General features: G+C 40.7%; 2 long non-coding RNA genes across 3 annotated transcripts; both read left to right on the top strand.

Annotated features, from left to right (window-relative positions):
* Positions 1 to 8,246: 8,246 nt before the first annotated feature.
* On the top strand, positions 8,247 to 11,029 carry LOC311438745. Its single transcript, XR_014694282.1, has 2 exons — positions 8,247 to 10,123; positions 10,981 to 11,029. It is a non-coding gene; the product is annotated as an uncharacterized lncRNA (long non-coding RNA).
* Positions 11,030 to 12,074: 1,045 nt separating this feature from the next.
* On the top strand, positions 12,075 to 22,561 carry LOC311438740. 2 transcript variants are annotated; one of them, XR_014694278.1, is made up of 4 exons: positions 12,075 to 12,411; positions 18,703 to 18,993; positions 19,728 to 19,789; positions 19,913 to 22,561. It is a non-coding gene; the product is annotated as an uncharacterized lncRNA (long non-coding RNA). The 2 variants fall into 2 exon arrangements; XR_014694279.1 differs by lacking the exons at positions 12,075 to 12,411; positions 18,703 to 18,993 and adding an exon at positions 19,179 to 19,284.
* Positions 22,562 to 23,119: the final 558 nt, after the last annotated feature.

Genomic DNA, 23,119 nt, shown 5'->3' with positions numbered 1-23,119 from the left:
GGACTGTTGATAAATGATGGACAGCGGCTTGGCCAGCTCCTCTGCCAGTTCCCTCAGTACCCTTGGGTGGATCCCATCTGGCCCCATCGACTTGTGCACATCTAAGTGCCGTAGTAGGTCACCAACCAGTTCTTCATGGATAATGAGGGCCACATCCTGCTCCCCCTCCCCTTCCACCAGCTCAGGGTACTGGGTATCCAGAGAACATCCGGTATTGCCGCTAAAGACTGAGGCAAAGAAGGCATTGAGCACCTCCGCCTTTTCCTCATCTCTTGTAACTAAGTTTCCCCCCGCATCCAGTAAAGTAATCCTTACTGTAATCCTTACTGTTACTAATCCTTCAGGCCAGGATTGCAAAAAAGAGAGTTTTTCTTTTATTTCTTGTGTATTACCAACTGCTTAGAGTACAGAGCAACCCCAGTCTCCTCATTTTGCGTCAGGTTAATAGGAACAGTGTAAAGGACAAGATGCAGCACATGTTACAGTATATGCCTATGGGCTACATACATCATTCAACTGGTAAACTATTGCCTTATAAATCTAAGTAACCAAGAAGAATGAAACCAGAGCCTGATGGTGCCCAGTAACATGGCCAAGAGACAGTCATAACGACCAGGCATATGGGCAGCCAAATGAATAATGCTGCCAGGAGGGATGTCTGCAGTGCAGCAGTTGGGAAATGCTTATTAAAAGTCCTAACATGGCTGCATGCCCCTGAGGAGTCATTTCTGTTGAAAGAGGCATCTTTCCAGACTGCTGGTGAGTTTCTATATGTGTTTTCATACTTGTGCATTTTGGATGTGTTTAGCTGAAGCTGACTTGTTCTTCCTATCAATATCTGATGCCTCCTATCACACCCATCATTTCAGTTTATCATCACCCTCCTGGGAAGCTTCAACAAAAGTGGCTGGAAACCTCCCCTCCTACATAATTTCCTGAGCAATTCAATCAGCTTAGAAGGAAAGGCTTAAAGCCAAAAGCTACAAGTAAGCTAAGCTTTATTTTGGTAAAGGAAACACTAAATCTATCTGCTGTTTCTCTTGTTTTCCTTCTTTTCCTTTTGCTGCACTTCATTCTCATTGTATGTGCGAGGTAAGGATGAAGTCTGTCTCTGTCAAAAATAGACATCTCTAATAAGGTATTTTGGTGTAAGTGCGATACATTTTTTATGTTATAGTTAAGGATATATTCATGTCAATTTTCTGACAAGCTGATCAAAGGTACTGCTTTGCAATCTTTCACTTTTTTTTTTTTTCTTTTTTTTTTTTCCTCCATGACATAAATACATTTTTGCTCAGAAGTTTTATTTCTTATTTTAAATAAAGTCTTGGTACAATACTATCAGCAAACTAAACATAAAACAAGTTGCTATGCAAGGCTAAACAATGAATATATGATTTTTTATCCTATTTAGTCATTCTTAGAGTTTTACCACAATAATATTTGATTATTGTAGGCAAAGTAATATCAATAATGTTTAAAATAAAATAGAAAGCAGAACTTCTTAGCATTGCTGCTTCTAGAAAACCATGTCTGCTTCAAAACAGCCTTAGGAACTTGACTGCATCTCAGCAATCAAGATATTGAGCACTGCGATCAGCACTGTCACATTCTGTTGCATAATATTGCTGTGGACTCTTGAGTGTTACTCTCTTGTACTCAGAATATTGGTGCTCGTTCTGCTGGCAATCTGTTCAGCCTATCACTACTAGAAGTGCCCGTGAGACTCATTTTGTCATATATATGGCCTTTTGAAGTCTCCAGGTAAGAGAAGTGTTAAGTCTACATGATGTACATAGTTGTTGACAGTTACAAGACTTTTTCTGTAATCACAAGTGGCAAGTTCAGAATACAGTTATTGCTGCTGTTGTCTTTTTAAAACTTCCTTATGGTATTCATGTCAATGTCACTATTTGAAGAAGGTGAAGGAGCTGATGAAGTTAAATTCTGAGATCATTTTACCATCACAAAATGCTAGTATGACTGGAAATGTTCTTCAGAAAAATTAATAGAAGATCTGGGAAGTGGTGGAGTCACCATCCTTGGAAGTCTTCAAAAGACGTTTAGATGTAGAGCTTAGGGATATGGTTTAGTGGAGGGCTGTTAGCGTTAGGTTGGAGGTTGGACTCGATGACCTTGAGGTCTCTTCCAACCTAGAAAATTCTGTGATTCTGTGATTCAGTGATCTGTGTTTCTTCTCCCTGATTCTATTTGAGTGGAGGAAATCCTGATTCATGGTGGCAGGCAAGACAGAAGGGCCAGAACCCCAGGCTTTTGATCCCAATTAGTCAGGGAAAATGCATAACAACATTTAAAAATTAAAAATTTGAGTGTTGGCTTCTCCTTGGAAAGAAACATAAGGCTGGAGGTTGTGTACTTGTCAGATAGTGGTTAAAGCCACTCAATCCCCAAGCAGCAGCAGTGTCTTTCTGTGTCTTTACTGATATTTACCTGTTAGGGTTTGTTAAGTGCCTCTTCTGGACTTTGAAGGACACTACAGCGGCCTACTACTAATTAACTTCTGATCTGCATAAAAAGTTGTTTCCTCTTCCACTCTTAAGGTTTCAGAACAGAGCTTTTCTAAGATAAGAGCACAGAATTTTAAAGAAATGGATGCATCTTAGTATGCATATCAATACACATACACAGAGATATATGGACTGGATATATGGATATACAGGCTACTATTGCAACTTGTTTGTCATTTGCAAATCAATAAAATTACTTTTCCAGACATGAATGAGAATTAGTGGTTTGATGTTATTTTTGATTTTTGTTTATTTAAAAATCTCCCTGACTAATATCTTCACTAGTAAGTAGCAAACATTCTTAGCTTGTGTAAAACATCACTGAGATCACTGTAACATGCTCACTGATGCTAACTACTGTAGACCTCCTGAACGTTTTCAGTATGTATCCACTGCTTTGGAGCAGTGGTACCTGCAGTTGTGTGGTTTTCATTGGCACATGTGTAATAAATGAGATGTGTTTTTTAACATGATTGCCTCAGTTTCATTTGGGGGAGGGGGCGGAGGATTACAGTGTTGATCTCAGATCTCAGCAGCATATACAATGTGACTTACTAAAATACAATTTTGGACAGAAATGAGTGGAGGTCCAGCCACCAGAGACTCTGAAAACTTCTCTGCTGAATGTTAATACCACTGTGGGAGTATGGTAAAGAAGAAATGTTTGCATTAGGAATTATGCTGTCTTCAGTTGGCATCTCTGTCACTGCACCATGAACTAGAACTTGCTCAGTTGCTGTATAAGCTCACGACTAGATTGGCATTGCATTTGTGAGTCTCCTATGAAGGGAAAACATTACAGTGTACTTAGAATTGTCCTTGGCTAAAGTAATTTTAAGTGAGAGTATGAGTGAGATTTAAAGCAAAGGTCCTTTCTTCTTTCTAGATTGCTGAAGGACAAACATCCTCACTCTCCATGCCTGTTTGAACTTGGGTACTGAGCTGTGTGGCAGCAGGACCTGGGGTTCCTTGCAAGGTAAGGTCTTTAAAGCTCTTTAAGTTGCTGAACTTTAAGTGTATGACAACAGACAAGAGGGTAATTATATGTCTGGAAAATAATTTCCACGTGTCAAGATTATTATACATGGCAGATGAAAGATGGTATAGAGACAAGCACATGAAGGAGAGGCAGCAAAGACTCATTGGAGTAAAGCTCTTGGGATGATATGAAGCTCACAATGGGAATGGTGTGTCACTTCAGCTGCTAGCTCTTCAGGAACAGATTTCTATTCATATCTTGGCATTGGTTCTGCTAGTGGGATCACTTTGTCTGGAATAACTCCTATTATATTATCTGGAGCTCCTAAGAAGTGTCAGTCTACAGTGTAATTGTGCATTTTATCCAGGCAGATTGTAACACACCAGAAAGGTCAAGCAGTATATAGTGGAGTCCACAATTAGCAGTCTGTTCCTTATCACATTAGACATCTTTGTTTTTATTATCTTCAGTACTACAGGATTAGTCAGGTCCATAGTGCTGAAGTGACATACCACCTCCTTTCATTTGTGCTTTTAGATGACATATCCCTAGTTTTCAGGTACAGAATGGGAGGAAGAAGATAGGGTAGCCTAATTTGGGTAGCTAGTGTTGTCCTAAAACACCATCTAGTCTAGAAATAGCAGTTTTTCTTAGGTACACCAAATAGAGGCATGACTGGTTTAGTCCTCTGAGGCATTTCTTGTCTTTTGAGAACAGTGACTAAATAAAGAGTTAACCAGCCTGAACAGCAAATTTAGGTATCAAACCTCTGGCTTTGTTTTGGAGCTCAGGTTCTACTTATTCTTGTATAATTTGTGTTTTCCTACCCTCTCATTCAGATCTGTAAGTAAGTGGTCATCAGGACAAAAATACCATTGGCAGCTCTGTGGCCATTGGAGAACATATTTGTGTTCTGCACCTATGTTCCTCAAATGTTGCAGCTGAGAAAGAGTTGAACTCCCTTTTGTCAGCCTCGTAAAGATGAGGACTGCAGAGTTTAATCTCTCTCTCTCTCTCTCTCTTTTTTTTTTTTTTTTAGATAGGTTTGTCCTTCTAAAGAGCCACAAGACATTAGACATTATTAAAATTATTATTGGAAATTTAGTAGTTTGCACAAGAGAAGTCACAGGATTTAAGTTTATACTAAAATAAAGTGAATATTCTACATCTTCTTTTGAAGGATAGCACTCTTAACTGTCTAATAATCAAAGCCTCATATGTTGGTGGAAGCAGGAAGAATAACTTATAATAGAAATCATAGAAAAATAGCTTGTCTTAGTACTAAACCATTAAGTATAAGCATTAAGATGTTACTATCATCTTTGAAGTCTCAGACATATGCCTTTGTAGTTTATGCATTGCTTGCACTTGTGCTACAACTAATGTGCCTTAGTCAGATATTTAACATTACATGACCCTTTATTCCAATGTCACCAGTGTTAGACTGTTAAAGATTAACCTGGCAAGTATTTTGAAAAACACAACCTGACTTCATTAACCTCTTGAAAGGACACTTAATGTTAAAATATGCCATTACATATTTCCAAGCCTAGCATGGTGATGCACTGCATGTTTTATTGCTCTTAATGTTCTATTACCAGAGACAATTCACCCTTTCTTATAGTAAATGACATTGTTATATATTTATTTGACTCTTGGTTCTAAGGTCCAGGTACTCTTATGTTTATTAAAGAAGCTAACAAAATGCTTAGGTGGGCACTCAAAACCTTGACTGCTTTAGGTTTAGAGATATCCATTAGCCATTACTGCTGAAGATGTCAAAACACCAACAGTAATTCTATATCCTCCCTTTGGTGGGACCAAAATTGGGCAGCTCCTCATGTTTCTTGCTAATATTCAGGAGAGGTCTCCTTTCCCATAGTATGTTTTCCTGTATAACTGCTTTCAGCCACCCAGTTTGGCCTCCTGTTTACTTCAAACATTTTATGATCTAATAACAGAAATTAATAAAATAAGCTTGATACCAATTTCTGCCTAGGGCTTTCTTTCCCTCCCTAGTGAAGCACTTTGCACCAGTGTTGAAGATGATTGCTTTTCTAGCAGCAATATTCTTCCTAGGCATCTTTTCTAGGGAGTGCTATAGAGTTCATTGCTGTGCTCTGAATTCATCTTATTTGTCTAGGGACTTCGGTTTTTTGTTTGCTTGTTTTTTCTTTAGTTTCACGCAAGACCTTAGCTCTAGGCTAAAGCCATATTAAAAATAAAAAATAATAAAAAAGGGAAATTACAGGGGTTTTATCTCTCAAAGGTAATTTTACTTTATTAATTTTTGGTGTGGGTGGAATCCCAGGCAAACTCATTATTTGGTGGATTGAGGGTAAGAAGGAACAGGTAAAGAAGAGGCACCAGATGTAGGATGGAAAGCTTCCCCAGAAAGCTTTAGACTGAACGTAGAGAAGTAACCGATGTAGACAAGAACAGTATTTCTTGGTAGGCACAATTCTTAGAACTTTTCTGAGATGTCCCCTATGACAGGAGCTGGTGAGAAACTAGTCTGCCACCAGATGGCATTGAGTGGGGTCACAGCTGCATCTGAAGGATGAGATGGAGAGAGAAAAGCTCTCATAACCTTGCTGCTCATCTACGTCTCTCCCTTTTTCCTGTAACTCCCACTGCCTGACTTAACAGCAAAAATTGAGAAGAGGCCAGTAGGTGAACTTAAGATGCATAAATATGGCCTGTAGTGCCAGTGGCACTGATTGTGATGATGGCTTGGGCTATGTTTAAACTGTTTTCAACCTTTCGAGTTCAAGGTCATGCTCGACTCTGTCTTGCTCTGTTATGGGATGAGGCTTGGCTGTGCCAACCCATCCCAGCTTTGCACTTCTCCTTCTGGAGAAGGGAGCTGTGTTGTGCTCTAACCTGTGGCTGAGGGAGACTAACCCCTTGAGTTTGAGCCCTTGAGTCATTTGAGTCATTGGTTGAGGGATACTGTGCTTATTTTACTGGACTGTGAAACAAAATAGTTTTAGTCTACTAGGAGTAGATTACAGATCTTGAAAAATATGAAAACTCTTGTGTCTCAATCCTGGTGGAATATGTTTGTCCAGCTGGCAAACATGAGTTCTGAGTTCTTTCTGCACAGAATTCCCTCACTTTCTATCTTCTTCAAAGTATCCAGCTGAAGCATGACAGGGACTGTGTAAAGGACAGGCTTGCTCTGAAATCATTAGGTAAGTCAGATTCAAATCATGCTGACAGCTGTGTAACATGCCTAAATCTTCCTTTTCCTTTGTGCTCTTCCTCAAAAAGAAATGCCCTGAATTAGAATAAGTAGCTTTTTTTCTCTCTTTTTCTTTTTCTTTTTCTTTTTCTTTTTCTTTTTCTTTTTCTTTTTCTTTTTCTTTTTCTTTTTCTTTTTCTTTTTCTTTTTCTTTTTCTTTTTCTTTTTCTTTTTCTTTTTCTTTTTCTTTTTCTTTTCCTTTTCCTTTTCCTTTTCCTTTTCCTTTTTCTTTTTCTTTTTCTTTTTCTTTTTCTTTTTTTCCTTTTCCTTTTCCTTTTCCTTTTCCTTTTCCTTTTCCTTTTCCTTTTCCTTTTCCTTTTCCTTTTCCTTTTCCTTTTCCTTTTCCTTTTCCTTTTCCTTTTCCTTTTCCTTTTCCTTTTCCTTTTCCTTTTCCTTTTCCTTTTCCTTTTCCTTCCTTAATCTGGAAAAACAATATGCAGACCTATTTTTTTTTCAGTGTGGTTGTGAGCCTTACCTTAGGACTGGAACCCCAGTTTTGTTCCCTGTATATAGAAGGAAGTAACTGGCTGTCTGCAGCACACACACATTAGAATTTTTATGTACCCAATTCTGTGATTGTTCCTTTTATTTCACAGTATTTGATGACAGGAAAGGTTTTTTTCATGGTGCACAGACTATAGTGTTTGCAGGTGTCCTTGTGAAATAGAATGAAACATCCAATTGAGCAGTACACTTGCGCATGTGTGGATTCTGCTGGCAATATGTGTGTTTCTGGATGTCATTCTCCAGGTAAGAAATCAGGGTGTTATGCTCTCCCTCTTTGTTCCCCTGTTTACTAAAGTATTCGTACAATGGCACCACAATGCAGGGTGATCAGGAGTGAGACACCCAGCTCTGCCATGGGCACTGACATACAGAGGAGTTCATCAGTCTCTGTTAGCCACAGCTAGGTGTGGAAGCAGAGCTTGCTGCCCGTTCTGAGCAGGTTGACAGCTAAATCGGTGACAAACAAAAGGCTGAGAATATCATTTCAGATCCAAACCTCACTAGAAAACACTTCTCAGCATACTAATTTCGCAAGAGGCTCATGACTAAGACATTAGAAATAAGAGCAGATGTGTCTACACCCTCTACTCTCTTTCCAAAGGATTCACACCTTCTGGGGATCTCTCCAAAATGATGCAGATAGTCTGTACAGAGCTGGGAAGGCAGAGGAGGTGAATGGTATTGGCAGCCGGGCAGAGAACTAGCTAGCTGTTCTCTTCCAGACTTCCATGGCTACACAGAGCATAGTGTCTCCCTGTACCATTTAGTGACTTCATGACATCACCACCTGTTACCATGGAAATCCAGAAACTACAAATTTGGATCTTGGCAGCAAGATGTAAGGATGAAGTATCTTCCTCTTTAGGGGGTCAAAAAGGAAAGCTGAAACAAATTTTCAGAATGTCTTTGAATTGGGCTAAGGTATGGAGAGGTTAATAATTCCAAAACAAACAATTGTAGCTGTTAAAGTGCCAGTGTGGTCCCTACTATGTCCTTCATAAAAAGCAAACGTGGGAGATCAATTGCAGAACCCCTAACTTCATGCATCTTGACCATATCCCTCAGACATAAGACCATTGCTATTGACTTATAACTTCAGCTCTTACCAGCAGATATAAAGAGCTGCTTTTACAGATGAGATATCCACCGACCAATGATTTTCAGGAAGTGCTAATAATTGCTGCTTCTTGAGAAAGAGTTTGCTTGTGTTTCACAGCAAAGAAAGTATGTGGTGTTGAGTTCTGATAAAATTGTGTGCAAATACCATTACTGTTGTGACATGTGCTTTTTATAGCCTTTTATTTATTTTTTTTTTATTTGGTGAGAACTGGTGTCTTTAAACATGAATTTTATGGATTTTAAGTGCTTGAGATTTTTGAAATTATGGTAATAACATTTTTGTCTTTTACTAACGTTAGCTGACATTTTACTTATGTTGCACAGCTAAATGAAAACACTGCTTTTTAAATGGATGTTTATTAAATTAAATTATTGAATAGTTGAGGGCCAGCTAATATGAGCTCTTACACAGGCTCGTTTGATTTCACTGACATTGCAAAAGATGTACGAGTATGGTATGTACTTGAGTTGCCTACAGATGCATGCACCCTTGCTGCAAAGGCAGGTGGAGCAAGAGCTGACCTCAGCTCTGGAATCTTAACAGCTGCTTTGTCTCCATGTGCACCTGCAAGGCTGTGGGCTGTGTGTGGCTGTGCTTCCACCTGGAGGTCCCATGTCAGAAAGGTAGATGTTGTTAATGCTCACCAGGTGTGAGGGAGATCTGACTAAACCTGTACAGAGTATGAAAGACCTGTGGACTCATTTTATTTGTCTGTCTCCACTAAGGATCAGAATCATCTGGAAAAAAAAAAAAAATCTTGTTGATAATCTGGTGTCAAGTATATCCATGATGGCAGTTCTTATGTGGACATTGAGCAGCATTTCTAGCACTGTTCCATAACTGTCTCAGACAAGCACAGGAACATGGTTAATCTGATTAATGTCCTCCATATAAAAAAGTAAACAAGACCTGCTCACCAAACAACCAGTCTGTTCTCTTATTTAGGCGGCGGCTTGGTTCCTGGGATTTCTATTCCACAAGAGCAGTTTGAATATGGTCAAGCTCTTGTTATCTGGAATATGTCTCAGTGTTCCCTGTTATGCCTTGTTTCAGTGGGATAATGACCAAGGAAGCTGCTGAGCCATGGATGGATTGTAGGAATATGTCATGAGAAAGATGCCTGGAGTCATCTGTCCACACACTGTGGTGCTGGCTCGCATTTCCAAAACAGAGTTGCAGACAGAACAGCTCATGACTGCCCTGAAGAACTTTGTTATCTATGCATGTTCCTTTTTTATGCTTTATAGTGAGTCACTTTGAAAGGCTCCCTTTTTGGTCCTCTTTAGTTAGACTGCTGGTTACTTTTTCTTGCACATCCAGCTTACCGGGACTATTGTCATGTTTTTTCTCTCTGGAATAGTTGAAGTGTCATCCTTTTCCCTTTTTTCTCCTTTATCTATTTATTTATTTATTAATTTTGGGGGTATGAAAGATGCTTCGGAAGAGGAAGGATTTTACTTCTTGGAAAAATTCACATACAGCCAGGATGGGCGCCCCACAGAGACTTTCAGGCTGGAGGTATGCTCTGGAATTCCCATGGAGGAGAGAACATTTTGTTTTGGGTGGTAAATTCCTGGTTCTGGTGATCTCTGCCATGGTTTCAGAGTGAGGTGCACTCCTGTGGCCCGTGTCCATCCCAGATATGCTCTCCAAATTCTGGCTAATCTGGAGCTACTCTTAAGCATACTCACAAGGGATTAGGGGAAAGTACTGTGACACTGTCTGATTCCCACACAAACCTTTAGGTAAATAAATGAATACGACAAGTATCATATTAAGCCATTAAGCTGACAAACATATGTTTTTCTTATTTCTTATATAGTATACACTTCCACTTATAAATCTAAATTATTACTGGGCACCTTCATGTCTGTGCTGATGCTCTTCCTTATATTTGATAAAGTAAAACTGAAAGGGCAGCTTAATAGGGCATACAGGGACAAAGACTGCTCTATCTTGCCATCTTCAGTATCAACATATTGACTCCTCGACTTAGAGAAAGGGGGGTGAAAGGAATGCGGTGCAGAGTATCCTTAGAGAATAAACTAATTGTCTTTCTCATGTTTTCATCCTCCTTTTCCTCCGGAGGCAAACACACAGCTAAACCTGAGAGTCATTCAAACTACACATGTATTTATTGAATTCAACTGCATGGAACCCCATCCCTTGAAGAAAACACTTGTGAAGAGCCAGAAAATAGATCATTACATCTGGTAACAGCATTGATACAGGCTGGTAACATCAACACAGTGCAATTCTCTCCCTTCCTTCTGGATTGCACTGTGATGGGATAGATGATTAAAAGTGCCTGATATCTGATAGGCAAATTCTGATTGTAATAGATGAAAGCCCCTTTAAAGACAGCCCTTTCTTGTTTCCTTTCCTGACCCTCTAGTTTTGTGTCAAGTCTTGGTTGCTGACTAAAGTGGCAAAACAGATAAGTTTTTAAAGGCCGCAATTCATAAAACTAGCAACAAAACTAAGAGAAGATGATGTATATTCTCTTCTGACTAGTGTATCATTAATGAAACTGGTATCACATTTTCCTTGTAAAGTAACTAATCCTGCAGGGACCAAGAAAAGGATCTGGGCTGACTTAAAGGCTCCATTGGGCTGACCATTAGGAATGAAGCCTTCCTGCTGCCTTCCTTAGGAAGGGGACACTGTGCGAGAGCTGTTTTTCAAAGCAGAGTCTCATCTTTAGCCCTGTGTTGTGGAGTTGATGGCTTACAGCTGGGGATCATTAAGCCATGGTGTCATTCAGAAAGGGGATTCACTGGCTGCTAGCTGACACAGGCAAGTTTTGAGTTGCTATGCTCCTTGAAAAGGACTTTGCCAAGAAAAGAGAAGAACTTCACAGAATCACAGTATCATCTAGGTTGGAAGAGACCTCCAAGACCACCCAGTCCAACCTCTGACCTAACACTAACAAGTCCTCCACTAAACCATATCCCTAAGCTCTACATCTAAACATCTGTTAAAGACCTCCAGGGATGGTGACTCCACCACTTCCCTGGGCAGCCCATTCCAATGTCTAACAACCATTTCGGTAAAGAGGTTCTTCCTAATATCCAAACTAAACCTCCCCTGGTGCAACTAGACCAACCCTCACCTCATTACAGCCTCCTTTAAGGTACCTGTAGAGAGCAATAAGGTCGCCCCTGAGCCTCCTTTTCTCCAGGCTGAACAAGCCCAGCTCCCTCAGCCGCTCCTCATAAGACTTGTTCCCCAGACCCCTCACCAGCTTCGTTGCCCTTCTCTGGACTCTCTCGAGCACCTCCATGTCCTTCTTGTAGCGAGGGGCCCAAAACTGAGCACAGTACTTGAGGTGCAGCCTCACCAGAGCCGAGTACAGGGGGACAATCACTTCCCTAGCCCTGCTGGCCACACCTGAGCACACTGGCTCATATTCAGCCGACTATCAACCAATACTCCCAGGAATTTATCACATATTAGAACATATTCTGGCTATACTTCACTAGATCCATATCGTGGAGGCCTGAAGTGCCCATAACGGGCTACTGCAAATTCAAAAATCATAGCCACAGCTCCCTGTTTCTATGGCAACCAGCACCACACCTACTTAGTATCTAGCCTTGCACACCTGCAACTCTGTGTATATCTCATTCATTAGTCATTCATGAGATTAATTTATTCTTACTTGTTTTTGCTAGATTTTTTTTTTTTTAAAGCAATTAAGAGCATCTTTTTAAAAAAGCGTTTGAAGGCAAGTTATACTGCTGGGTGCCTGATGCTTCAGTGTTTGGGCTTCAAGCACATTGAGACATGCTGATTTTTTTTTAAGAGCTACAGTCTTTCCTGGAATGTTTTTAAATCATGTAAACATTCCTACTAGTTTTATGGATTTCTAAACTGTTTTTGTAAATGTGGGTACAAATTTAAGTTGGCAGTGTACTTTCTAAACTTCCACTAAATAGGGCCAACTTGCTATTGATAGAGGAGTATCTCTCAAATGGCCTTATGATGTCTTGCAATGGAAGACTTTTCATTAGAAAAACAACCTACCATGCATGTGTAAGTCTTTTATCAGTTCTTACCATGCCGTAATGTCTGTGGGACTCCTGGTGGTGGAAAGGGGAAGAGAAGAGAGAGAAGAAAGTATAAGGATTATTTAATAGAGAAACGTGTTTTCACTGAGCAATGTTTGCCAGTTACTATTATCATGCAGCCAACAGAAGTCTTAATGCTTAGAATCTTCCCACTTACAGGCAGTGTTGGTGCTTTCCTTGCACAAGTACTTTTTACCTCTCTCCAAGTGTGTCAATGCTGCTTTAAAAGATTAGAATAGAAAACTTTTGCAACTATACCATCTGGCTTTAATTTTCTTTATTTTGTTGTCAGACAAGATCCTATAGTCCAGTGAAAAGGGACAGAGCTAAACCTGCTGCATTTTAAGGATTTAAGCCTGCCTTTTCCCACTGTAAATTCTGATCTTTGTGAAATGAGCACTTTTTTTTTTTTTTTTTTTTTTTTTTTCCAGAAAGGGGAATATAAAGCAAATGTTCGCTAATTTTATTAGTGGAGTCAAATTCCATGCATTCTGTCTGCTTTTCACTGACAGAAGATTTATTCCAAAATAATTAGAGCTTTTAAATGGCACTTTATGTCACTGACCTGGCTGACTTTTGTAAAGCATATATTTTCTCAAGAAAATTAAGTTTAATAGGTAAAACACTGATTATGATGACCTTGGGAAAATACATTCTAAAGAAAGTAGTGGATGTTTGTGAGTGTTTTGAAATCTCCTGAGTTGAGCAGTTTGCTATTGAGGAACAGTGTTGTTGTGTTACATCCTATGGTAGGGTTCTCTTGCCTGCCCTTGTCTTCGGCCTGGGTCCTGAAGGCTATAAAGGGAGCAGGGGCAACCTCAGTCCCCTCTAGTGACGAGCTCCCTGGGGAAGGAAAATATGTTATGCATACAAAAAATAAATTAAAAAAATGCTGAAACCACTGCTTAATTGTCTGTCTTATTACATGGCTAAACAGACTTGAGGTGTGTACTGATATGCCATGTATACCATTTTCCTGTGTTCCCAGGGCCATGGCTGAGCCTTGAGAACAGTTGCTCAATGGCGTCATTGGGGGGCTTGATGAGCTGCCAAATTCTTCCTTGTTTAGTTTACTGTGTCTAGTTTACCTCCAATTATCAAAAAACTTCATTATTTTACACAACACCCCATTTAAATCCATATAGGTGATACTCTTAATGCTGGAAATGGTTATACCATTCTCAGGTTTTGCAGCTGCCTGAGCAGTGATGGTGGATATTTGTTTGGTAACTGAGCTGGGAAGGAAAAGAGCTTGGAAATGCAGTTTTAATGCTTTCTTTTAGATATTCCCATTGGAACATGCAAATAACTCTTCCCATTTATATTATGAAAGAAACCAGAAGAATTTAAAATTAAAAAAGAAAAAAAAAAAGTATTTTAAAATTAAAACCTTTGAGAGCTTAATTAAATGTACTGTGAGAAAAAATGTGCAGTTCACTTACAGCTATTGACTTGAGGTTTATACATTATTGCCAAGTCCTGGAATGAATCAAGTTTTAATGTTGAATCAGGAACAATTTTTTTTTTGTACATTTTTTATGTTGAAGCAATGAGGAAATATATACTTAGATTTCATTTAGATACCAAAAAAGAGGGTCTTTGGGTTGCAAGTAATGAAGCTGAGTTGTTTAAAACTTTCAGTCCTCTTAAGAGAAAAATTTTCTTTCAGTCCCTGGAAAACTCAGGAATTTTCAAGGTTTTCATGGGATGAACACGAAGAATGGCATCTTGTTAAATGTACATTTGCTTTAAATCCTGAGACACATATGTGAGCTTTGCTCATTTCAGCCTCCCTCATGCTGGATGTTACCTTTCTGGTCTGCAGAAATGTCAGCAAATCCCAGGTGCAGCTCTCTGTAGCAGTGCCCCTGGGGCTAGCAGGTGGCAGTTCAGTCAGGGTGGTTTGCCTGGCTGCAGCTGGTCGCGACCTACTGGCCCCAGTCACTGTCTTTGGTGAAGGGGAAGAAGGGGGAGGGCAGCAGAGCTCTGAGTAAGTTACTGAATGAAGGTCTGTGGCCTGTGCTCTGTATTGGGCCACGCTTGAATCTTTCAAAAGATCTCTGAATCTTTTAAACTTCCCTTTCTTTCCTTTTTATTTATTCATTTATTATTATTATTAATATTATTATTTTTAATTTAGAGAGCTCTATCTTGTAGAATACAGGGAAAAGAATCTGGAGATTGTAAAAAACTTATGATGGGACTTGTAGGGGACAAACAACTGGCAGGGAAATGGACGACTCAGGGCTGTTCAGGGAGGAACAAGCATAGGAGAACAGAGTGATAAGGGAATAAAAGGGTCTGGTTGCTTGTGAACAGGTTGCTGGTCAGCACACTTGCCTGGCTATATGCTATGCATTATCAGCAGACTGTCCTGTCTAAATAAACTCAATTTGTAATTATTTTTCTGGTGAGGGACTCCTTATTTTTGTGCATGTGTATGGACGGAGATCTATGTGCCACAAACTGGAGTCAGGTGTCCATGCATGTGTGGTGCCACCAACTGCAGTGAGCAAGTGTATGCGTGTCAGCATGTGACTGAGTGGCACTGAATATCGAGCGGGACTATCTGCAAGTAGGCTAAGTGGCTCGGGAGTGTAATAAGTGACCGAGTCCCAAATAGGATTCTAATCAAAGTTTACAATTTATTAAACGAATAGAGAGACTCAGCACAGACTCAGTTGCTTCTTGGATCTTGTCCATACGCAGGACCAGTTGCTACCAGTTTCTTAAGATAGGCTCACACTCTTATTAAGAGACTGACCTTGGTAAGGGGCTCAAGGATTCTTCCTTTAGTTAATTTGCACAGTGATTCCCTTTTTTAAATTTGCACGCTGATTCCTTTTTATATGTTCATTCTTTTCCTGCATGTCCCGAAGTGCTTATTTTGAGGAGGGAGCTTCACCCTGTAGTCCCCTGCTCGCTGCTAACCTCTCGGTGCAGCAGGGATGCGGGGCCGGGCGGCGGGGCCCTGCCCTCTGGCGGCGGCGGCGCGCAATTTTTGGGATCTAAGCTTAATTTTTAGGAACATGCCTTAGTTTGTCACTAATAAAACACATCTTTACGTACTGAGCTCTACGCATACACTTCAATAGTACTGGTGATGCAGATTTTCAACACCATTTTTCTTATTTTAGAGCTATACCACCAGCAGGAGAAAATAAACTTCAGTGCTCAGCATCTCTAGTGCTAATTGTATGTCATTGTTTGAGAGTAAAGAATGTGTAGGTATGTATTTCTAGCAGCCCTTTTTGTGAATAACCAACCAGATACTTATCTTGGATCTAACCTATGCTAACCAGCTTTCTTACATTTTCTGTTTGTTTTTAACCATTCCAATTCTTTGAATTCATGGTTTCCCTAAGAGGACAGATTATCAGACAGAAAATCTAAACTGCCTGGGTTCCTCTCAGATATCGTGGCAAAAGAGACAGAGAGCAGAAGCAGGACTGTGCTTGAGCAAGTGCATCTTGGGATCATTTGTGCTGTGTTGTACTACTTGTAGCTTCCAGAGAAGAACTGATGATGTAGATAGGCATGAGCAGCCTCCTGGAGTGTGTAAGGCTCCAGAGAGCAGCTCCACCCCACAGGGCACCCTGACATGGGAAGGTGGTGCAAGAGTCCAAGGTCCTGAAACAATTCACCAAGACTTCTCCACTCCTAACCCTGCACAGCACTGACACTCCTCTCCAGGCCTTTCTTTTTAGACAAAAAGACCTTTGTGATTCCTTTACTTTGCTTGCTCTCTGCTCAGTGCAAGAGACTCTCGTGTCAAGCAACATACAGTTGTCTTCCAAACTGGCGCTGTAGGGTTCTGTGCACCTCTGATAGATGCCGAGCACCTTCGGTTTTGGTGTTTCTGAGAGTTGCAGGCTATCAGATACAAATCCTCGTTTGAAGAGAGCCTATGAGAGCCAAGTTTCTCGCAGCACGTGTTTTTCAAGGGTTTGTGTCAGTAAGACCTACTGCATTTTTTTTCTATGGACATGACCAGGAAGATAATCTTCCTTTATCATTTACTTACAATTTAATTCAAATTTCCAAGACAATGGTAGACACTCCCTGCCTGGGAAAAGTTAACAGTGAGCCTGCGGGGTAGGCCATGGTGGTTTTTGCTGCTTCTCCCCATGTCATGACTTTCTAAGGCCAGTTTTGTCCAGTGTTGGTTAGAATTACGTTAGGTGAGGTAAATGGAAACCGTGTAATTCCCTGCCTTCAGCTCACACCCTTTTGACATCTGTTTTCCCTGGTGTTTATAGCAAGGCTTTGCTATGCTACCTGCTGCACAGTGTCATGACTCCTAGCAATGAGCAACACTTGTGTTTTCCAGCTCATTGAGCTGTTTTCCTGGACTGAATTGTAAGTGTGTGTGTGTGTGTGTGCGCGCGTGTGTGTTTTAAATTGGCCTCACTAGCTTTAGAGCTAGTGAGCTAGCTATACTTTTCCATGGATAAAGTGGTTTTGGTTGCCATGAACAGGAGAAAACAATAAGAATCAGGTAACTGAGCTGGCCACAAAATTGGAGTGATGAGAAAAGGTAACTATAGAGACAGGATTTCCCCAGGTACAGAGGAAATAAATTAGCATCGTGACTCAATAAACCTGGGCAAAGGTTCCTGTCTGAGATCAATTTCTGAGGTCCCTGTCTATATGATTTTCAATTGATGGCCTAACATAATGGTGCCGGTGGTTTTCAGCTTGAGTTCACCTTGAAACACGCAAAAAACAGCAGCCACTGGAGTGGCATAAAATACAGATTGAATCATTCAGCTGGGGCAAGGAGGTGCTACTTGGAGGTGAGTCCTAGGGAAAGACCAACAGGGTTATGAAGGTAAGCTCCCCAAAAGTGGTCAGAATCTAAGTTCCCTACCAACTGTAGTGTGAGAATTTGTGTGGTTACACCTCAGTGCAGTCACTGTAAAGTGGGAGCTCATCATCTCTTCATTTAATGCCAAAACAGCAGGGACAGAGTGTTTACAGATGAAGGCCAGGCATACTTGTGGAGATGTCACAATCTCTCTTAGAACACTGGGAAAGAGATGAGATCTGCTGAATCTGTTTTGCGCCGTTGGATCCACTGGACAACACTTCTGGTGACCCTCAGCCAGGAAACCTGGATGTGTAATGGCATAGGTTATACCCAGTGCCAGGACCCTTCTGTTGGCAGACTGGAGCCTAGATGTCTGGCAAGGCTGGTCTAGAGCAAGGGAATGAAAGAGAACTTACCTTCAAACTGCCATCAGTGGTGAGGCTACAACAGCTGAGTTCCCTCCAGGTGTGGTAAGTTGTGCAAAGGAGACAATGGCCGTACCTCAGATGTGATGGGGATTACACCTCAGAGAGCTTTTGTTGGGGCGTTTGCTACCTTGGTACTTAGTGCCTGGGCTTTGCTGGTACACTGGTAGGTGTTGAAAGTAACCATATCATGACACAGAAATAAGCATAATGCCCCCAAACTCTATTCTGACCAAATAAGTGAAATGCACATAGGACAAGAAACTGTAATGAAAAAGGACCAATTCTTACCATGGAACGTTTCTTGCAGTAGACTTGGTGTGGAGGCACATCTCTTGAACTGTGCAGAAATGGATAAGATTTAGATGCTAAGAAATAAGCTGTCTTTAGGGCAACAAAGTCATACAACTGTGTTTTGTTACTGGGAGGTGAATGTTCACAGGATAAGAGCAGGCATGAGATCGGTCAGGATCAGTAGCAAATTAGCAGATTTTAGCACAAAAAAAAAAAAAAAAAAAGGCGGTGAATTGACTAGAAAGTCTGAATGTTTCCAAGGCCAGGCTACAGCTGAGGACAGTCATAACAGTTAATAACCACAGACATATCTGACTGCATTTTGACCTTTTCACTTCTGCGGTCTGTGCAAAGTGGTTCACCCCCATTGTGTACCCGTACGGGAAACCTGCAGCAGAGTTGCAGTGCTCTTTGATTCACTTATGGGGCATTTATGTGAGAGAAGGACAGGCCTTGTGCAGTCACGGATGTTATAGTTTCAGGTACTGATGTTTCAGAGAAAGGATTTCCAGGCTTTTTTTCTTTGTTCTTTGTTCTTTGTTCTTTGTTCTTTTTTTCTACCAGCTTGATAGAAAATCACCAAAACCTTAGTCTTTTTTTTTTTTTTTTTTTTTTTTTTTTTTTTTTTTCAATCCTGCTGATTGTCTATGTGTGACCTGTATCGCTGATGCTGAATTTTTAACCATACAGCATGGTTATTAGGTAACGTCTTTTACTACTTCAAGGAACAATGATGAACTTGCCGGTGTCTGCTGCGGTGCCGATGGTGCGACGTTGCCTTGTAAAAGAAGTTTTCCAGTGTGCGTGCTCCAACAGATTACAGAGCCGTGGAAACCTTGCAAGTGTGACTTTCTGTCTTGATTTTTCTCGTCCACGTCTGAGGTAAATCTGGCGAGACGGAGGGGTCAGCTCCTGCCCGAAGGCCGCTCTGCTGCCTTCATCGGAGGCGTCCGGGCACCGGGGGCCCGGCGGGCGCTCACGTTAACCCCGAGGGGCTGCGCGTCGCCTGAGGAGCGGTAACGAGCGGCCGCCAGGGGGCAGCAAAGCCCTGCGGGAGCGCTGCGCTGCGGGCCCGCCGAGCCCCGGAGTGGAGCGGGGCAGGCCCGGGGGCCGGCGGCCGGGGCCGCGGCTCGGAGCTCGCCCTGGGCCCGGCCGGGGGGTGGCGGCGGCTCGTGGCCGGTACCCGGGGCCCTCGCTCGGCCCCGCTTCCCCGGCGCCGTCCCGGAGCTCGGCGGCGCTTCCCGCGGAGGGCCGGCAGGTGGCAGCGGTGCCCGGCGGGACGGGGCCGCGGCGGGTCGCGCTCGGAGGTGTGGGGAACGGGCAGGGTTTGTCAGCGTGGCACCGTGAACCCATCCGGCCGCAGGGCAGGGGATGGTCCGGGGCTTGGGCTCCCGACTCTCTATTATTGGGCAGCACAACTTTCAGCCTCGGACAGACACTTTCGGTGGTGCAAATTAATCTACCAGGGGAGACGCTGCATTGCCGCTGGCAAAGGAGCCGTCCTTTTGTAGTAGTAGTGACTAATTTACACGCCTGCCTCCGCTCTCTTTCTAGCCTTCTATTCATAAGCAACACATCAAGGGTGGACGCATGCCAGCAGAACAGCCTGTCTTCGGGAAAGATACTAGCTTTTTTAGCTTTTTTTTTTTTCACCCTTGCTTGACTCTCTACTTGTGCTGGCACAGAAAGCCTGTCAGTACAACCTCCATCGTTACCTTATTTTTCCTCATTGACTTTCCTCCCTCTCCAGGTCCCTTCAACCCTTCAGTTTGTTCCTGATAAATGTCTTGACACCGAGAAAGGCGCTAACAGGTTTGTGTGTGTTTTTATTTAGAAGCCATTCTTTCTGAGCTCGATTTTGAAGAAGCAAAAGTCTCTGCAACTGTCACCTGAACATTTCACGTCTGATTCAGCTGCCTTCTCTTTCTTGCTCAGAGTAATTGTAAGCTGCCCCGTAGCCACGAAAGAACTTGAGCTTCTTGCTGAAATCGCACCCAGCCGTTTCTTTCCACAAGGCGAGGGAGAAAGGAGGTCTGCAAGAGTTCACGTTAATAATGACTTAAATGCCCATTTCCCACACATCTTTGCTAGCACAAACAACTAAAATAGTCCACTTGCAAAGAACCTGATTCAGCTTTCTTGCATTCCACAATAACAGATGGATTGCTAGACTGTTTACTGTTGCTTCCCACAAACTTCCTGTTAGTAAACTCCTGTATTATTTATGAAACAGAAAAATTACAAAGAAGTACCCTAGCTGATTACTGCCTGCTGGTGAACCACTGCCAGAGAAACTTATTATACAAATATGTGTATGAGAGCAAAGATTGCTCTGGCTGCTGCTTTTTTTGTTGTTGTTGTTTTACTCTTACAATTGTTCATTTCACAGTATTCTGCAACCCTGACTGGACTCGTGGCCCTATTGTGTTGCATTCCCAAGCAGGTATTTCCTGCATCCAGACATTTACAGTCAAATCAAGGCATTCATGGATGTGTGAAGGAGCAAGGAGGAAAAACAAAGGAAAAAAAAAGAAAAGCACGCATGCATTGTTGCAGCAATCAGCTACGAATAAGAAATGTTTGAAGCCTTTTTGTTTTACAATGACAATGATGAATGAGATGTTTCTAATGTGATATTAATCTTTGCTGCCTTAGTGTATGAAGCCTGTTATCTTGGAGCTGTTGGTAGAAAAGAGAGAGAATATCGATCACCTTCATGCTACTTCTGATATAAGTAGGTAGCAAATGCAAAGAAACTATTTTCCTCTCAGTTTGGCTGTTAAACTCCGTGAAACATATGAGCTGAGAAAAGCACTTTGTTTTCACTGCATCCTGTAGGTTTGATTGATTTCTGACTTTCGGCAGCATGAGAAGGGAGGCCAGCCTATAGTCCATTTGCACAATGTATCAACAAAGCTAGCTAATTTAAAAAGTAGTCTGTGATAAAAAGGAATAAAATGTAACGCAGAAATATGAATCTTGTATGTTAACCAAAGTACTTGTCGTGATTCTGGAAATAACACTTGACCTAACAATAACACAGTCGTTCTGTTTTTTGAATAGCTGCTATTATATTTCCCCATGTTTCTGTTCTATGTATGTGTTCTGTATGAACGAATTGGCTGCTCCACCTGATATTTATGACTGTGGACGTGCATTATACATACATACAGAAACAGAATGAAAATTTTCCTGATCTGAGATACAGATAAGTCTTCCTTGAGATTTTTTTTTTTTTTATTCCCTAAACTGAAATCAAAACTCAAACCAGCACTGCAGACTGAGTGCCTTCTAATGTTATAGACCTGCTATCATGGATCTTTCATTGCATAAAGTTTAACACAAAAAAGCTGGTGTACATTGTAAGCATCTGTAGGATGCTGATTAAATCATCATATACCGTTATAAGGACTGTATCTGCAAAGAGTCAATGCCGAATGGAATGGGGCATCTGCCGATCCTGGGGCAGAGCTTGTTTGTGTGCATTTATCTGTGAGACTGTCACATAACTTATCACTTGTTTCAAATAATAATATTTTCTCTGATCAAATTCTCTCTCTTCTCTGCATTTTTAAATGCTCTCACTCTAAGCTCCTATTGACAGGAAAAGTATTCAATATTATTAAGGGCAGATGATCAACTGCAGTATCTGTCTCCTGATGCTTCACTCCACCAACAAGAAGCTTGTGACAGATGTTTCTATGCTTTATGCAAATAGGAACTTCATGGATCAGTTTTCCTTTCCTCCATGGAATTTATGCAGCTGGAAAATAGAAATCCAGCTCCACGGCATGAAGGAAAAAAAAAAAAAAAAAAAGAAAAAAAAGAAAGAAAAGCCACTGACCAAACAGGCAGCCGACCGAGAGAAAGCAAGCGGTACACGTGAAATCAGAATAATTGGACTGCTGGTTCCTAGGATCACTTCTGGGTGTCTTAAGTCAAGCAGTGTTTGCGATAATACGGTTTTTGTGGGCTTTCTCTGTGACTACACTATCGTTCACAAGTCGTTGCTGAAAGATGAAAAAATCTTTCCTGGGTTGTGTGTGCATGATTGCTTCTTCACAAATAATTTTTTTACCATTTCTGACATGCCATTTTCATTCTCGCAGTAGTTATGGAGAACTATCTGTATTAGATTTAATATGTAAGTATATTAAAAATAGTGAAGCTGAGCTTGCATATGAAAAAATGATTACAGTTTATATGTTATAAATAGTGTAGAGACATTTATATAAACAGTATGGATTTAGTTATGTTCTTTGTAATAGCACAGAAAACTGGATATGTAAAAGTGATTGATGAAAAGAAAATGGAAAATTTCCTTCCTGTTTATTAAAAGAAACAAACCCCCCCAAACTTAGCAATTTAGTGGAGGTTTAAAGGAAATATAGTTTTACAGATTATGATACAGTACAAAAAAATTCTATTTGGTGATTTCTGAAATAGCTTACAATAAGGACAGATTGTTGAATGTTACCTACTATTACCCTAGAAAAACATGAGAGGTGATCATCTGAAATGCTAATGATAAAAAAGCTATATTTTAAAATGATTATTAAATAAAATTAATATTGTTCTTTTAAACAGACCTGGTCTTCTTATATTATTTCTAATTTTATATAGTTCTTTTAATATTTCTGTGCAATTAATTTTTATCATAAGACATCGGAAGATGTCTAATGGATTCTTAGTCAGTTTGTCTGTACCTTATTTTCTCGGTGAAGTTTTTCTTGATCTTGTGTATTTTCAGTATTTTAAAATCTATTGTGGGTCACAGAAATATTTTTTGGAGATTCTCATTTAGAATTTAATTTTAAATCTGTATTTCATATACTGAAAACACTCAGTTGGGAACTCTGATAATTCCTGTTTCCCCAAAGCCTTGTTTTGTATTATAGTATTGTATAGAATCTTGTCTCGATCTCACGACTAGGCAAAAACTGGGAGGAGATCTTTATCCACTTCAGATGTGCTACAAAGTTTTGTTGAAAAGCCCCTTTCTGTAATTTTTTCTATTAAAATTTATAATAAGCATTAGTGATTTTATGTAGATTTATTTTAATTAAGTTCATTAAAAAAAACATAGCCAAAGATACAGTGCCAATATCGGGAAAAGAAGAAAGAAAAAGGCTACATGTGTAA

Source organism: Aythya ferina (genome assembly GCF_964211825.1).
Source record: "Aythya ferina genome assembly, chromosome: 6".
Taxonomy (NCBI): Eukaryota; Metazoa; Chordata; class Aves; order Anseriformes; family Anatidae; genus Aythya; species Aythya ferina.
This window is presented reverse-complemented; position numbering and strand designations above follow the sequence as displayed.